Source organism: Hemitrygon akajei, chromosome 31 (genome assembly GCF_048418815.1).
Source record: "Hemitrygon akajei chromosome 31, sHemAka1.3, whole genome shotgun sequence".
NCBI lineage: Eukaryota > Metazoa > Chordata > Chondrichthyes > Myliobatiformes > Dasyatidae > Hemitrygon > Hemitrygon akajei.
Window position 1 is genome coordinate 36,604,402 of NC_133154.1, and position 18,255 is coordinate 36,622,656.

An 18,255-nucleotide genomic window follows, 5' to 3' on the forward strand; every position below is an offset into this window, starting at 1 on the left:
CCTCATCCTCTTTCAGCCACATTTTTATGATGTCCATGTTATACAAGACAATTTCCATCTGTGCAGTAAACTTCTTTCCCTTGTTACATATACCTCATGCATTCAAATACAACTGCCTCAAACCTGTACTCACTGCCTCCTCTCTCAAAGTTGTCCATTGTTGCCATAAGTTAGATTCCTAACCCTTTCTGTTGAAGTATCCTGGGTAAGTAATTGCAATGCATTTTGTAAAACTTACATAATGCAAACAGGGTTGGGACAGAGTAATTTCAGGGAGATAGATAGTGGATGACAGAGGGAAACCAGATTTTTTAAAATTATGAGACATATGTCAGGTAGACAGTCAGAATCTCGTCTGTGGAGTAGAAATGTCATATGTCAAGTTTGGGGTGAAGTTCAAAGGGGATGTGTGGGGCAACTTTTATTATGCAGGGAATGGTGGGTATCTGGAATGTGTTACTAGTGGAAGTAGTGGAAACACAGTTTGGTGGAGTTTAAGAGCCATCAAGATCAGCACAATGTCAGAGCTGCATAATTTGTCCAGTGCTGTACTTTTCTACATTCTATGAACAGAAAAACTAGAAGGAATGGGACTCTTGGCCCCTTAGGCTTGATCATGGCAGATCTGACTATACCCACAAGTTCACATTCCTGCATATTCTCTGAAAACTTGTTAACCCCATGTTTATCAAATTAGATCTACCAAACTCTGTCCAAAAAATATTTAAAGACTGCTTCCACTAACCTGAGGGCCATAAAAAAATGCCCTATTTCTATCTTAAATGGGCTACACCTTAATCTTGAACATTGATTGCTAGCTCCCCTTCAGCAAGAGCCTTTGGGATCTTATTTGTTCCAATCAAGTTCCCATCACTATTCGAAACTCCTGCAAGTTCAAGCCTTTCCAGCCCAATTTTGCTTAATAAGCCAACCAACATTGCAGTTATAAACAACACATACAAAATGCTGGTGGAACACAGCAGGCCAGGCAGCATCTATAAAGAGAAGCGCTGTCGACGTTTCGGGCTGAGACCCTTTGTCAGGACGAAGGGTCTCGGCCCGAAACGTCAACAGTGCTTCCCCTTATAGATGCGCCTGGCCTGCTGTGTTCCACCAGCATTTTGTGTGTGTTGTTTGAATTTCCAGCATCTGCAGATTTCCTTGTGTTTGCAGGTATAAATCTGGGAATTCTACTCTATAAAACCAATTATAAACTGGTGTACAGGCGATAGCTATCACCTCAGAATTAAATGTTAGGCTGTTCCTCTATGGGTACAGATGGGCAGCAAGCACTTACTTGGTGGACATTTGTAATGATCACAGGCTCCAAATGTATTCCAGATGAAGCCAGCCCAGGGTCTGTTGTTTCTTTTATCATCCAGAAAAGTGATGAGAGGCTCTACTCTGCAACAATCAATTTTGAAAGTACTCAATTGCTCTCCATGACTCAACTACAAAGAAATTGACAAATTCTATTGTAAATATATAGGCACAGAATTCACCTTGAATAGCTAAATAATGTGAATCTCATTATTTTCTTCTAAAAGCAACAAGTTGCTCTAAAGATTTCAGTTTTACTGGGAAAGCCGTATTGTTCCCACTATTGTCTCATTGTCTGTAAAAAGTATTTCCCTCTCTGCCGGTAGGCAAGGATCTGAACAATTTATAACCTGGATCTCAAAGTGCTGATATTTAAGACCAAATTTCTTGCCATGGATCTTTTTACCCTTTTAATCTTTTTACTCCATTGAGCTGCTCCCATTTCTTGAAGACAGGATCTTACATTCTGTATGAGCTTAACCTGCTCATGTGAGGGACCTCTACAATCTCATTTGTGGAAACTCAATTTGTTCACCAATGGGATATCCAGCTGCTGTCTACAGTAATTTTTGTCCACTATTGGATCTGAAGATACCTGTTTGCAGTAAGTTTCTGTCAATCTATAGATGTGCTTGGCTGTTTGTAGAAACTCTACATTTCCACCCATCAGACTTCATGCAACTATGAAAGCTCTCCTTATTGAACTGTAGAACTGTCAATTTGCAGGCTCCCAGATCATGATCACAGGCAGACCAACAGCATATGTCTCAAACAGTTACTGATTTAGTAGTTAGAAGCTGGGATGCTGCTTACTGATTGTGTTGTCATACAACGGGAAGGATGTGATGATCGTCCTGAAGAGTTATAATTATTATAATGGCATGCCCATTGTCTAATGAAAACAGGATGCCGACATCAATAAAGGACACACATTTCCCTTAATACTTTCCAGTAGTCGTCCCTTGTGAAGTTACGAGTTGTTCACAGCAAGGCACCATGCCCAAATTTGCTTCAGCAGCGTCAACTGTTATTCAACAACAAAATTTTTGCTGGAAATGAAAGAAATACTCAGTAGGTTAGGTGGTATCTATGGAGAAGAAAATAACATTAATACTTCAGATTGATTAGTCTTCACTGAAGGTTTTATTTCTCTACAGGCATGGCCTGCTTTCACTAGGTTGATTTCTGGAATTATTCAGTCAGCTGTTGAGAAAAGGTGGAGCAGACTGGTCCTTTACTCATAGAGCTGAAGGGAAATGAAAGGTGATCTTATTGAAAGAACAATCTAAAGGACTCAATGGGAAATCATTTTGACTGATTTGTTGGAATTATTGAAGTTTGTATCTAATAGACGAGGATGTGCCAGTGGATGTGTTGCATTTGGATTTCCAAAAAGGTTTTGGTAAGGTCCTGTAAATCACATAAAACTAACATTCAGGTGCAACAGACAATTGGGATTTACTTGAAGGATTTACTGCTTTCATTCCTTTACTCAGGACAGGGATAAAGAAGTCTTACTATAATTACGTAGGCCCCGTGGTAAGACTTGTGGCCTCCGTGGGTCGTAGTCGACCATGGGTACTGCGCCTCTGGTAGTCACTGGTTTGTTGAGCAGCATTGACTGTGGCTATAGAGGCTGATCCTAGAACGGTAGACTCTGCCACAGTTGTTGCATGTGTAGGGCATCGTAGAACTTTTGTCTGCTGTGCTCTCCGTTTAGCTCTCTGCTCCTCAAACTGACTCGAGATCACTCTTTCGCCTTGCTCTAGGTGTTGCTGAAGAGTACCTAGCCATTTGTTGCGGTCATCTGCTGTATCCTCCTAGCACTCTGTGTTGATTTTTAAGGCTTTCATGTTGCGCTTGCAGAAGTCCTTGAAGCAAATGTTCCTCTTGCCTGTTGCTAGTTGTCTGTAGGGGATGTCCTTTGGCAGTCTACCATCCTTCATACAACCGATGTGGCCCAGCCAGCGCAATCTGTGTTGTCTTGAAAACGTGGACATTGTGGGAAGTCCAGCGTGGGAGAGGACCTGAGTTTGGGACTTTGTCTCTCCAGGTAATGCCAAAGATGTGGCAAAGGCTGCACAGGCAAAAACAATATATTGAGTTTTCTCTCCTGCTTGAAGTAGATGGTCCAAGTCTCGCTACCATACAGGAGGGTGCTGATAATGCATGCATTGTACAAGGCAGTCTTGGTCTTTGTAGCAAGTTTCGGATTCTCCTAGACCTGCAAGGAGAGTCGAGCAAGGATCGATGTTGCTTTGCCGATACGCCTATTGATTTCAGCATCGAGGGAGAGTGTGTCGCTAATGGTCGACCCCAAGTATGTGAACTTGCGGACCACTTCTAGATCATAATTGTCGATGGTAATGACTGGTGTCTCCACTACATTCTGGGCAAGGACATTTGTTTTCTTTAGGCTGATGGTAAGCCCAAAGTCCCTGCATGCCTTAGAGAAGCGGTCCATGGGAGTTTGTAGTTGCTGTTTGGTGTGCAAGGTTATAGCAGCGTCATCAGCAAAGAGCATGTCACGTATTTAGATCTTTTGCACCTTTGTTCTTGCTCTCAGGCGCGCAGGGTGGAACAGCCGCCCATCAGACCTGGTGTGCATGTAGATGCCTTCTGTCGACGTCCCAAACGTGTGCTTTAATAGCATAGAGAAGATGCCGAATAATGTTGGGCCAACACGCATCTTTGTTTGACTCCACTACGAATAGCGAAGGGTTCTGATGAGCTGCTATTGTACTGAACAGTAGCCCTCATGTCATCATGGAATGACTTGATGACACTTTGGAGTTTCAGGGCACAGCCAATCCTGAGGAGAACCTGAAAGAGCTCATCCGACAAGGTCGAATGCCTTGGGCAAACCAATGAAAGCGACATAGAGGGGTTTCTGTTGTTCCCTGCACTTCTCCTGGAGTTGACGAAGTGAGAAAATCATGTCAACAGTTGACCTCCTTGTGCGAAAACCACATTGGGACTCGGGGTAGACTCGTTCTGCCAGTCTACCATACCAGTCGACAATACTCAGCAGGGAGATACCCCTGTAGTTGTTGCAGTCACTCCTATCACCCTTGTTCTTGTACAAAGTGATGATTTTGGAGCCGCGCATATCCTGTGGTACAGCTCCTTCCTTCCAGCACTAACAGAGGACCTTTTTGGAGGAGTGAGCTCTTGCAGTGTTGATCAGGTCTGGAGGAATCCCATCATTGCCAGGAGCTTTCCGTGGGGCCAGACTGTCAATTGCCTTGCTGAGGTCCTCAATGGTTGGTTCGGAGTCGAGTTCATCCATGACTGGTAGACAATCAATGGCATCAATGGCTGAGCTAACAACAATATTTTCCCTTGAGTAGAGCTCAGAGTAGAGTTCTACCCAGTATTCCATCTGCTTGCATTTATCGGTGATTATTTCACCACTGAATGACTTCAAGGGTGCTGTCTTGCTCTAAGATGGGCCAAGGGCCTTCTTGATACCATCATACATCAATCTGATGTTGCCTGTCACAGCTGCTGTCTGAATGTCCTCACTGAGCTGGAGCCAGTACTCATTAATCACTGCTTTGCAGTCTGTTGCACTTTGCTTCTAGCAGCTCGAAGAGCCTGGAGTGTTTGGTCGGATGCTGAGCGCTTGTACTCTGTGAGAGCTGCACACTTGGCTTCGATAACAGGAGTCATGATGTTGGACTTTGCCTCAAACCTGTCACTGCTCTTTGTGGTCTTTCTTCCAAAGATAGGGGGTGCTGATTCATGGATGGTGTCGTGAAGGTATGACCATTGTTCTGTTGCAGTATCTCCTTGTGAAGAGGTAGTCAAAGCACTCTGTACTGACTTGGCAAACTGGGCAACCTTTTCTGACTGTTTCATCTCTGTGTTGATGCGAGGTTTACCAGTTCGTTTGGAGTGGTGGATTTTCTTCGGACGTAGTTTGATCTTGCAGCATACTAAAACACGATCCATATTGCAGTCTGCACTGTGGTATGAGCGGATGATTAGTACAGAGTTGATGAAAGAGCGCCTAGTGATGATTATGTCTAGTTGGTGCCAGTGTTTAGATGATGGATGTCGCCATGAGACCTTGTACTGCGACTTCATCTTAAAGTAGGAGTTAGTTACACACAGACCATGATAGGAGAAGAACTCCAGGAGACGTTGTTCATTGTCATTTATTTTGCCAATTCCAAAGTGGCCAAGACAAGAGGGCCAGGAATCGTTATCAGCTCCCACTCTGGCGTTGAAGTCACCAAGGAGTACGAGGTGCTCATCACTGGGAATATTCCTGACAACAGCTTTTGATTTGTCATAGAACATGTCTTTTGCCTCAGAGGTGGAGTTCAAGGTAGGGGCATACACACTGATGAAAGATACTGGGCCATGACTGGTGTGTAGGGAGAGTCTTAAGTTGTTCTGATCCATCTTCTGGTGGCTCCACCATTTGCAACAAGGAGTTCCTAATGGCAAAACCCACTCCATGCTCTCGGGATTTGCCTTGGTTCTTTCCCTGCCAGAAAAATGTGTAGTCCCTTTCCTTCAGTGTACCTGAATTCGGCAAACATGTTTCTTGTAAGGCAGCTATATCTACCTTGAGCCTTAGTAGCTCATCGTTAATGACCACTGTTGTTCGTGCATCTTTGATAACCTTGAGGTTTTGGTCAATTTCAGTCATCATTGTGCAGTCATTACAACATCCCACCTTGAGGGTAGTAGTCTGATTTGTTTTCTTTCTTGTCTGGTGCAGTAGTTACAGTCAGCTCTTCGTGGAATAATCCATTATTCCCATGCAGCCAATGAGAAAGACTGACTGTGGCAGGACTGCACCTTATTGGCTGGGGGCTGCCCAGCTTGAGGCAAGCGGTAGCTGTCCAGTGAAACACGATGGTCTCTCCCACCGTTGTAAGCAACCCCTGGTGCCATGCTCTATGCCAATCAAGCATTATAACTTATAACCGGTAACTGCCGCTTCCCATGTTTGTCTGGCACTATAAAGTGAAGCTGGTGTGGCCTCTCCAGGGCGCAAGCCAGGGCAGAGTTGATATGGAGATCCATCTGTTGCCCATGCAGTGGGACCCCGCCCCATGCTGATGACAGGACCAAAGGAACGATGAAAGTCGATACAGTTTGGTGTCAGCAGCATCGCAGGAGTTGCTGTGCCAGTGCTGGGTACAGAAGTCAGCCGCCTTTGGGACTCTGACTCTAGATTTTTCCTTGGGGTTTAGTCCTGAAGTCTTTCCCGTGAGCGGGTATAGTCGCAAGGCGGTGGAGGTTTGTAAGCAGAGTTTCCCTCTCCTAGATGAGCTACCATCCATGGTTAATGAGCCCTATCTGCCCGGAGCAACTGGTTTTAAGGTGCTAGTGGCCTGCCTTTGCCCCTTCTCCTGTCAGTGAGAACAGCTCCGCCGGGCAAGACTACGCCTGCAAACTTTATGTAATTTTAGTTTCCTTGGCTAAACCTACTGGGGCTGCACTGGATTCAACTGACTGGCTGGTCCATGAGTTGTGCAGCTGTATGTCTCTGATCTTAGGAATAATGACAAGCAGCCTTTTGACACATACAACATTCTTGGAGGAGGTGAAGGCATAAAAGACAGCAGATGCTGTAATCTTGAATGAGAAACAACCTGCTGGAGGAACTCAGGGGCGCCGGGGCAGCATCTGTTGGGTGGTTGAAACCCTCAACCTTGAATAGGTTGTTTGGTCAGGATGATTCCCTGGTTAATGAACTAGAAATAAAACAAAAAGTAATGTTAAACTGAAGTAGGAGCAATTTCTTCATTCAGATATTCTCCATCTAAGAGGACTTTGGAGAATTAGAATCGTGTCAAATGTTAGACTAATAGATTACTCTGTGAGACGAATCAGTTTTCCAAGAAAAGAAAAACAATGGATGGATGTTAGGAGTGCGCTTGATAGTTGGCGGCAAATGGCCTCCGGCCGGAGACAGGCCCCCGCCCTCTGCGGGCAACGATCGCAATCCAAGACTGCCGTTAGATCCGTCTCTTCATTCGGTAGAGCCGCGGTGAGGATGTCTGTGCTTCACTTCGGGACATTCCCACTCCCCACCTCGTTTTCTCCTCAGCAACCCGCGGCAGCGCCCTCTCGGAAGCCCACACGCCCTCTCGGTCAGCGCCTGCGCCTGCGCGCTCGCGAGTACGCTCCGCCCACCGCGCTCGTGCTCGCGCCTCCCGCCGACGTCAGCAGCGCCGAGTCGCGGCGCTCGAGCGGGGAGTCGGACGCGGGACGAGGTGGACGTTTGCTGCGGGTGAGTCTCATCGGGGCGGCGAGGTGGACGGGCAAAACCGTGGGGAAGGGCACCGGATAAGCTGGCACAATGACTGTGGAATGGTAAAGGATGGTGATGCGATAGGGGACCGGCTAAAGGGCGGGGCAAGTGGCTACAAGAGAGCTATCAATCCTATTCGTCGAAAATTGAGCGATAAGGCAATTGTGGTCAAAGGCTTTGAGAAAGTGGGAGTTAATCAGGAAGAAATGGGTACACATCCATTTAACAGAACGGGTGGTATCACATAAGGTTCACTAGGATGTTGCTTTGTATTTGGGGATGAGTTACAATGAGAGGTTACATGGATTAAGACTTCATTCCCAGGAACATAGTTGATTTGAAAGGGACATCAGGGGCACCCTCATCGTCTGAATGAGCTGCCAGAAATAGTGGTTGAGGGAGGCATGTTAGGAACTTTTAAAACCCATCTATTTAAATAGGTACATGGACAGTAAAGGTTTACATGGCACTGGGCCAAATGTGGGCAGATGGGACCAGTTCAATGGGCAACGCAACATGGATGAGTTGAGCTGAAAGCCCTTTTCCATGCTATATGACAGGATGGAGAGTGATAAAGCAATAGGAAGGCATAATGAGTTGTGTCATAGAGAAAGCAAATGATGTCAAAGTGTATAGTAGGGCATTAAGAATAACAAAGTTCTATAGCGGGGATAAGTTGTGGTCAGTCATGGTTGGAGTCTGTGGATGAATTGAGAAAATGATGTTATTCATTGCAGGGACAGAAAAAGCAGAAAAACTAAAGGAAAACTTGGGTATTTTAAGAGTAATGAAAAAGTGGCAAAGTATGGAGAGCCCAAGATAACAAAAGGGGAGCTATTAACCATGGGCTTCATAAGCTGGAGAGATGTGGGACAAATTGCAGACTGAGAGCAGTAACAAGAGATAACTTATTACTGAAAGAAATAATCAGGAGGCTTATCACTGGCTCAGGAGTGTTGCAAAATTTGGTCACAGAGGTGAGGATGTGAGTCACAGACAGAGGGGTGACTGAGGTTATACGTCACCAGCTGAGGGAGAGGAGTCTGTGCCATCCGTGAGGGAGGTGGAAGTTACAGTGGAGACAGTTAGAGGAATAAAGAACAGACGGATAAGTGCCTCATGAGGAAGAGAGAAGACGAAACTTACAGGTATGTTTCCTAAGTTTGTGTGTGTATTCTGGGTGAATTCATAAGGAACTTATTTACTTACAGGTTATTGTAAATGTGGAACTAGCATCAGGGATTAAGGATATAGGCAAACAATATAGATGCACTAAGAGGAAGTTGGATAAATACATGTGAAGAAAGCTGTGGAAGTATGGTTAGTTTAGAGGGAGTGGAGGGTAAATCATGCAGCAAGCCCTGTTTCTATATAGTATGAGGCATTACACTGAGGAACATCTTGGACCTATTGTAATGGCGAAATTTAAATTTGATTAGTATATCTGGGAATGTGATTGCAATTTTTCTAATCATGGATTGTAGCTCGAGAAAATTGTTCAGTGAATTTATTTTAAATGTACCTAAAATCTAGTTTTTTCCCAGTTTTCTTCAGGCATAGTAACTTCCAAATTACCAGTTTAATTTCATGAAAATAGGATATGTGCATCCAATATGCCAACCGATGACAACTTGCTGTGAACTGGAATGAAAACTTTAATTGAAATGCTGTCTTCTACTGGGATGATAAAATTTTTATCAGACTTCAGAGAAGTTAAGAGGACACTAAAAGTAATTTAGCCTGTTGGTGGGTGTGGGCAAAATCTATGGGATAGCTAGGGTGTGAGCCTGCAGGCATGCTGTCAACCATGTATGGCTGTGTTGGGTGCTGTAAACATTAGCAGAGAGGGAGCTCCCCCCCTCCCCCCAGTAGTGCCACTGCCTTGTGCCTAAGCTTTCCTTTCTTCTTGCAGCTGATGATCATAGTAACTTGGCAAAGTAGATCTTTGGTGTAATTGTAGGAACAGACTAGGCAATGGCATCGAAAGATTGGCGAGGGAAGAAATGCAGATACTGGCATTTGGAGGAACTTGGGTCAAGCAACATCTGTGGACGTGGGGAGAGGATTGTAGAATGAAATAATGGTTCAATTTGAACTGAATATCTAAACTTTTCTCTCTCTATACAGATGTTATCTGATCTGTTTATTTTTATTTAAGATTTTCAACCCCTGTAATGTATTGATTTTTCAGAATTTTATTTTGCATTTCAAGTCAAGTCACTTTTATTGTCATTTCGACTATAACTGCTGGTACAGTACACAGTAAAAATGAGACAACGTTTTCAGGAACGTGGTGTTACATGACACAGTACAAAAAACTAGACTGAACTACGTAAAAAAACAACACAGAAAAAAAAACACACAACTACACTAGACCTACCCTCTAACTCTAACCAGAATTACACCTACCCAGGACTGCATAAAGTGCACAAAACAGTGCAGACATTACAATGAATAATAAACAGGACAATAGGGCAAGGTGTCAGTCCAGGCTCTGGGAATTGAGGAGTCTGATAGCTTGGGGGAAGAAACTGTTACATAGTCTGGTCGTGAGAGCCAGAATGCTTCGGTGCTTTTTCCCAGGCGGCAGGAGGGAGAAGAGATTGTATGAGGGGTGCATGGGGTCCTTCATAATGCTGTTTCCTTTGCGGATGCAGAGTGTAGTGTAAATATCCGTGATGGCGGGAAGAGAGACCCTGATGATCTTCTCAGCTGTCCTCACTATCTGCTGCAGGGTCTTGCGATCCGAAATGGTACAATTTCCGGACCAGGCAGTGATGCAGCTGCTCAGGATGCTCTCAATACAACCACTGTAGAATGTGATGAGGATGGGGGGGGGGGGGGGGGGTGGGAGATGGACTTTCCTCAGCCTTCTCAGAAAGTAGAGACACTGCTGGGCTTTCTTTGCTATGGAGCTGGTGTTGAGGGACCAGGTGAGATTCTCCGCCAGGTGAACACCAAGAAATTTGGTGCTCTTAACAATTTGTGCAAAACAATCCTGTTCCAACACCATTTAATACTTGAAAATAAGAATTGCATCTGAGAGTGTTGAATTTTGATTTTACTTTTCTCTCTGAATGAAAGGTTCTCCCACAGTAATGTTGGATTTTGCAGATTGGCTATATTTTTTTTCTAGGATCTTCAGATGACTGCTATAGATGAAATGTGGCCAGAGGAGGGAGGGGAGGGAACACTGCTGCATGGTAGATCATATATTTTGTGCAAAGTACAAGATCTTGATCTTCAAATGGACCCTTTTGGCCTAGGATTTGTATTGAGTGAATTAATAGGTCAGGTTTTGAATATCATGAAAAATGTATTTTAACTTGAAGTACCCATAGGAAAAAAAATGGAGGCCAGTTAGTCTACATGGCCTCTCAAGCTTGCTTTGCCATCTGTGGCTGACAACTTAACATGATTTACCATGCCTGTTAATCTCTGTCATGTATATATTGAAGAACTGGAAATCCAGAGTCCTTTGAAGTAGAGAATTCCGAAGGCTTTAAATACATTCTCTAAGGAACTATTAACACATATGAATAGACAGTCCCTTATTCTGAAACAGCCTTTAGTTCTGTGCTCTCTAGCAAAGAGAAATCAGTTTTGGCATATATACTTTTTTCCCTCAGTTGACCCAGAGCACTGATTCACAATTATACTCATTATTCTTTAGTCCAGCAACTCACAGGTGCTACACTTTAAGCAAGACGTCTGTTTGGGCTGTTGTGCTGGGAACTAGTAAAAACCTTTGCACAAAGTACATGATCTAGCACGCAACGGTGTTCCCCTCCCTCCTCTAGTCATGTTTCATCTACAACAGTCATTTGAAGACCCTAGGGAAAAAATACAGCAAATCTGCAAAATCCAACCTTGCTGTTGCTGAGCACTACTATGCTAGGAGTCACAACCAAACTCCCATCCTCTCCATTGTTTTGATGGAACTTATGCAAATTCATGCATTGTTATCTATCTCCAACAAGACAGTCTAATCACATATTTGTAACATTACCACTGCTGAGTTCCCAACATCAACATTCTGGTAAATTGCCATTAACCAGAGATTCAACTGGAGAAGACACATATTCTGGCTACATCAGCAGACCAGAGGCTGGGTGTCCTGAAATGAATGACTCACCTACTGACATGCTAAAAACTTAACAAATCTATAAAGCAAATGGGGAGAGTGATGGAAGATGCTACACTTAAATTGTTAGGAAGACATTCATTCAAGAAGCCCAACAGCATGTAGGGCAAGCAACTTGCTTAATTGGTACCCCAAACAAGAGAAAATCTGCAGATGCACCATCCGGTACATTAACCATTCCACTGCTGATGCACTGCAGATGCGATGTGTATTTTCCATCTCCTGGGGATGAAAATAGTGCTACATAACATCTGCAGCATAATCTCAATAAAATCTCCACAAGGTTTCTTTACCTTTGTACAGAAGAAAGACATTTGTTTTTATTGTACTTCTGAAAGCTCTTTTAAAATTATTCAATAATGTTGCTCTTCTCTTTCTACACAGTTTGGCAATATCTCTAAATTTCAAATATCCCTGAAATTCTATTTTGAGATTTACTGTTGAATCTGTATTCTTATTACTGGGTCCCTCTGTAACTTACTTATTCCAAAAATAAACCTTCAGAAATTCTAAATCCTCTAAATCCCATCTTCTGTAAAATTTACACAAGATGCATTTTTAACAACCTTTTCCTATACTAACTGATTGTTTTTCAATCTAATGGAACCCAGAAGAGAGTATTGGGAACATTTTTAATATATATCAATAATTCTGACTCCAGTATGCAGAGATTAATTTCAGTTTTTATGCAATGCAAAATACAAGAGTCAATGAGGAGGAAGTAGAACTCTGAAGCATGGATCAAATCAAAGCGCAACAGGTGATTTTTATTTCAGAGTTAAATGAAGTTTGGTGTTATTCAGACATATTTGCTAACGTGTACAGAGGCTTGTTTCATGACACTTTGACTTACCGGGATGTTGAATGAAGCGAGGAGAGAAGTGGATGCATTAGTTATCAGTAAGTGGAAAATATTTGTCTTGGATTAAAAGGTATTCCAAACAGGAGTCCTGTCCAAAACAAAGATTTACAGAGTTTGTTAATTTTTGACATTTAAATTTTGTGTGTTATTGAACTTTGACTTAGGCATTTCAGTGTCTGTAGAGCTGTGAGTGTAAGGTATTAGTGCACATTTTTGGATGAGGTAAGTATTCCATTTTGTTGCATTCTGATGGCAATGATTTTGTACCATTTGTACTACCATTCATATGGCTGTTGGGGGTGATGTGAAGATCAGAATAGTATATGAGCTGGATTGACAAGTGGTCAAGAATGGAGTGTCACAGCTGTGGCTTGGAGTTTGGGCCTTAATGGCTTTGTGGGATTGTATTAATTAGGGGAGGCTAGGAATAATTGAAGGTTTGTGTCAGGATCATCAGGAGTATAGGCAGTTACGAGTTTGGGGAAATGGGACTTCCACTTCACAGAATTTGGAATAAGAGCAGAGATGTTGAGGAGTGGGGGGATGATCTATTCTGTATAAGAATGTTATTGGTTATTGCTGTTTGTCCTCAGAACTGGAGAAAGTATTCCATCTGTGGCTGAACCAACATTGTATACGATTCATTGTAAGTTCCTTTTCTAGTGTATTTTGTTTATGAAATGCAAGTATTTTTTTCTACTCAACCTGCTCTGCTACATTTTAATAAACTGCATATGTATACTTAATTGTTTTGTGTATCCCTTTTACATTTATGCCTCCCTTTTACTTACTGGATTTTCTTGTTTTTCCTGTCAAAGATTAATACTTAAGATATTCCAACATTAAATTTCATGCCCATTTCACTTGCCTGTTTAAATGAAAGCTATCACTTCCTTTCTCATACTTCCACATTGTGTCATTATCTGATTTTGATACTACACCCTATATAGACAAATGGTTAATATATATTGAAAAAAGCAAAAGTCTTATAATACCTATCCATTGATTATACTGCCTATATCCTCCTGCATTTTCAATGTTTTCTACTGCAGACTGTTATGTTTTGGCCTTCAGTATTGCTAACAATCTTATTGTATGATACTGTATGGGACACCTTTAGCAAGTAGCATGTAGGACACCTCACTGCATCTCTATTGGCTATTATTCCATTAAAGCACTATTAAATTCAGTTACATACAATTTGTCTCTAAAAAATGCACATTAGCTTTATCCAGTCAGTCAACAATTTGCTTGCAATTTGCCTGTCAACAAGTGACTTCTAATTTTATTCTTGATTATTGTGTCTAGAACTGTTGTAGATTTCACATTTGGTCTCTAGTTGGTCCCATGTCTACTCTTGCAACCTTTTTCCTGCTCACTTGCCAGTGGAATATTTTTGGAATTAATTTACAATGCCTATAAAAAGAATTAACCCCCCCCACCCCCCAGATGTTTTCATGTTTATTGTTTTACAACATTGAATCGCAATGTCTCTATCAGCTTTGCACTTCTGGACACTGCAATTCTTCTTTGCTGTTCAAGTTCTGTCAGATTACACAGGGATTGTGAGTGAACAGCCCTTTTCAAGTCCAGCCACAAATTCTCAATTGGATTGAGGTCTGGACTCTGACTTGGCCAGTCCATGCAATAACTTTGTTGTCTTTAGGCCATTCCTGTGTAGTTTTGGCTTTATGCTTGGCATCATTGCATTAGTGGAAAACAAATCTAGATAGATAGATAGATAGATATTTTATTCATCCCCATGGGGAAATTCAACTTTTTTTCCAATGTCCCATACACTTGTTGTAGCAAAACTAATAACATACAATACTTAACTCAGTAAAAAATATGATATGCATCTAAATCACTATCTCAAAAAGCATTAATAATAGCTTTTAAAAAGTTCTTAAGTCCTGGCGGTAGAATTGTAAAGCCTAATAGCATTAGGGAGTATTGACCTCTTCATCCTGTCTGAGGAGCATTGCATCGATAGTAACCTGTCGCTGAAACTGCTTCTCTGTCTCTGGATGGTGCTATGTAGAGGATGTTCAGAGTTTTCCATAATTGACCGTAGCCTACTCAGCGCCCTTCGCTCAGCTACCGATGTTAAACTCTCCAGTACTTTGCCCACGACAGAGCCCGCCTTCCTTACCAGCTTATTAAGACGTGAGGCGTCCCTCTTCTTAATGCTTCCTCCCCAACACACCACCACAAAGAAGAGGGCGCTCTCCACAACTGACCTATAGAACATCTTCAGCATCTCACTACAGACATTGAATGACGCCAACCTTCTAAGGAAGTACAGTCGACTCTGTGCCTTCCTGCACAAGGCATCTGTGTTGGCAGTCCAGTCTAGCTTCTCGTCTAACTGTACTCCCAGATACTTGTAGGTCTTAACCTGCTCCACACATTCTCCATTAATGATCACTGGCTCCATATGAGGCCTAGATCTCCTAAAGTCCACCACCATCTCCTTGGTCTTGGTGATATTGAGACGCAGGTAGTTTGAGTTGCACCATATCACAAAGTCCTGTATCAGTTTCCTATACTCCTCCTCCTGTCCATTCCTGACACACCCCACTATGGCCGTGTCATCAGCGAACTTCTGCACATGGCAGGACTCCGAGTTATATTGGAAGTCTGATGTGTACAGGGTGAACAGGACCGGAGAGAGTACGGTTCCCTGCGGCGCTCCTGTGCTGCTGACCACCATGTCAGACCTACAGTCTCCCAACCGCACATACTGAGGTCTATCTGTCAAGTAGTCCACTATCCAATCCACCATGTGAGAGTCTACTCCCATCTCCGTTAGTTTGTGCCTTAAGATCTTGGGCTGGATGGTGTTAAAGGCACTAGAGAAGTCAAGGAATGTAATCCTCACAGCACAACTGACCCCCTCTAGGTGAGAGAGTGATTTGTGCAGCAAATACGTGATAGCATCCTCCACTCCCACCTTCTCCTTATACGCAAACTGAAGAGGATCCTGGGCGTGCCTGGTTTGTGGCCTCAGATTCTGTATTATCAGCCGCTCCATGGTCTTCATAACGTGCGACGTCAAGGCAACAAGGTCTGAAGTCATTCAACTCCTTTGGTTGTGGTTTCTTCGGTACCGGGACAATACAGGATGTTTTCCACTGTCTGGGTACTCTTCTCTGCTCCAGGCTCATGTTGAAGATGCGCTGTAGTGGTTCTCCCAGCTCAGTCGCACAGGCCCTCAGTAATCGTGGGGAAACTCCATCCGGTCCAGCCGCCTTGCTGGTACAGATCTTCCTCAGTTGACCTTCCACCTGTGCAGCCGTAATCCTGGGCGTGGGCAAGGTCTCCTGTGAGTGGCTATTTTCCTGTGAGGGAAGTAAGCCTGGTGTGGATTTCTGCGGTGAGGATGAGATTGAGCTGTCGAACCTGTTGAAGAAGTTGTTCAGCTGGTTCGCTTTCTCCACATCTCCACTTATGTTCGCCCCCCGCTTTGCACCGCATCCGGTGATGATCTTCATCCCATCCCACACCTCCTTCATGCTTTTTTTCTGCAGCTTTTGTTCTAGCTTCCTCCTATACTGCTCCTTTGCCCCCCTTATCTGTACTCTGAGTTCTGAACTCTTTTAAGCTCCAACCGATCACCATCTTTAAAGGCCCTCTTCTTCTGGTTTAGGAGGCCTTTGATGTGACTAGTGATCCAGGGCTTATTATTGGGATAGCAGCGAACAGTTCTAACAGGGACAACGGCATCCACACAAAAGTTAATATGTCGCAATTTATCTTCTCGCAAGTCGCAGTTCTCTTGCAGACTGCATCAGGTTTTCCTCCAAGATTTCCCTGTATTTTGCTATGTTCGTTTTACCCTCTACGTTCACAAGACTTCCAGGGCCTGCTTCAGTGAAGCATCCCCACAGCATGATGCAGCCACCACCATGCTTCATAGTAGGGATGGTGGGTTTTTGATGATGTGTGATATTTGGCTTATGCCAAATATAGTGTTCAGTCTGATGGCCAAAAAGCTCAATTTTGGATTTATCAGACCATAGAACCTTCGTCCAGCTGGTGTGAGTTTTTTCCAGCAGTGGCTTTCTCGTTGCCACTCTCTCATAAAGCTGTGACTGGTGGAAACCCTTCGGCAGTAGTTGTTGTAGGTGCAGTCTCTCCCATCACTGATGCTTGTATGTCTACCATAGTTGTCATAGGTCTTTTGGTGACCTCACTCACTAGTCACTTTCTAGCACAGTCACTCAGTTTTGGTGGATGGCCTGCTCTAGGCAGATTTACAGCTTTGCCATATTCTTTCCAATATTTTGATGATTGACTTAACTGTACTCCAAGGGATATTCGGTGACTTGGAAATTTTCTTGTATCCATCTCCTTACTTGTGCTTTTCAATAATCTTTTCGGGAGTTGTCTGGAGTGTTCTTTCGTCTTCATGGTGTAGTTTTTGCCAGAGTACTGATTCACCAGCAGTTGGACCTTCCAGATACAGGTGTACATTTATTACAATCAATGAAACACCTTGACTACACACAGGTCTCCAAAAACAGATCTCAATTTAAGTAATTATGTGATTTCTCAAACCAGTTTGCTGCTCCATTGATGATTTGGTGTGTCATATTAAAGGAGGGAGTGAATCTTTATGCAATCAATTACTTTGTGTTTTATATTTGTAATTAATTTAGATCACTTTGTAGAGATCTGTTTTTACTTTGACACAAAAGAGTCTTTTTCTGTTGATCAGTGTCAAAAAAGCAAAATTAAATCCACCGTGATTCAATGCTGTAAAACATGAAAACTTCCAAGGGGCATGAGTACTTTTTATAGACACTGTATGTTTGCTGCTACTTTTTTCTTTTGCTTTCTTTGTTTTGTTTTACTTCCCTTCAGAACTATATACAGTCATCCACTTGTGTTCTCTATCATACGTGCTTCTTTTCTGTTTTTTTAACCCTTTATCTTTCTTGCCACATGGGAAGCTCATTTACTCTCTATTCTTCTCCATCATGGCAAAGTCCCCAGATGAAACATCTCCTTAAAGGAGTTTAATTTGTATCAGCAAACATTATTGAAATTGTGATCTCATGTAGTGATTATTTTCATCTTGGTGGGCTTTATATCCTTTTCCTATTTTAAACCTTGTGATGTTACAATTGCTGTTCCCCTACTGAAACATGCTGCAATTTATATTGCCTTTTTTCCAGCAAAGTTGTTTATTTCATTTGGCCAGCAATATACTAGTCAAGAAGATTAATCTGAGCAGATTTTAGCAACACCGCCCCCTTGTTACCATCCCAGTGTATACTGAGCCAGGTAGGTGTTGGAGCTGTATTCCACTAAGAAAGTAAGAATATCCCATCACTCTTTTAATTTGTGCCTTAAACATGTTTGCAGAAACAAGCTACCTGTACCCCATATAACATTAGCTGTACACGTACACATGAATTGAATCTTAAGTTAATTAAAATATGAATGAAAAAGTATCTCGGTGGTGGATAGGGAATGAATTTGTGACTAAATTAGTTAAGAAATAAAGTGGTGTTGGGGAGAAGTTTGTTCATATTAAATGTAATAAACATTACATCCAAGTTGATTTCTACGAGTGTATTTGAGGGATGTGCCACATGATGAAGAGCATGGACCAAAATAGAAAGATAAAAATACAAACTTGAAATTTAA

At 42.7% G+C, this 18,255-nt stretch overlaps 1 protein-coding gene across 3 annotated transcripts in view; it reads left to right on the forward strand.

Annotated features, from left to right (window-relative positions):
* Positions 1–7,473: 7,473 nt before the first annotated feature.
* Positions 7,474–18,255, forward strand: part of LOC140719184 (carnitine O-palmitoyltransferase 1, liver isoform-like) — a 118,738-nt gene continuing 107,956 nt past the window's right edge. For 2 of the 3 annotated variants that reach the window (XM_073033617.1, XM_073033620.1), the window contains exon 1: positions 7,474–7,573. The gene's annotated coding sequence lies outside the window, so the exon portion shown is untranslated. Of the gene's footprint in view, positions 7,574–8,619; positions 8,743–18,255 lie in introns of those variants that run through there. The other variant, XM_073033618.1, reaches the window with a different exon arrangement.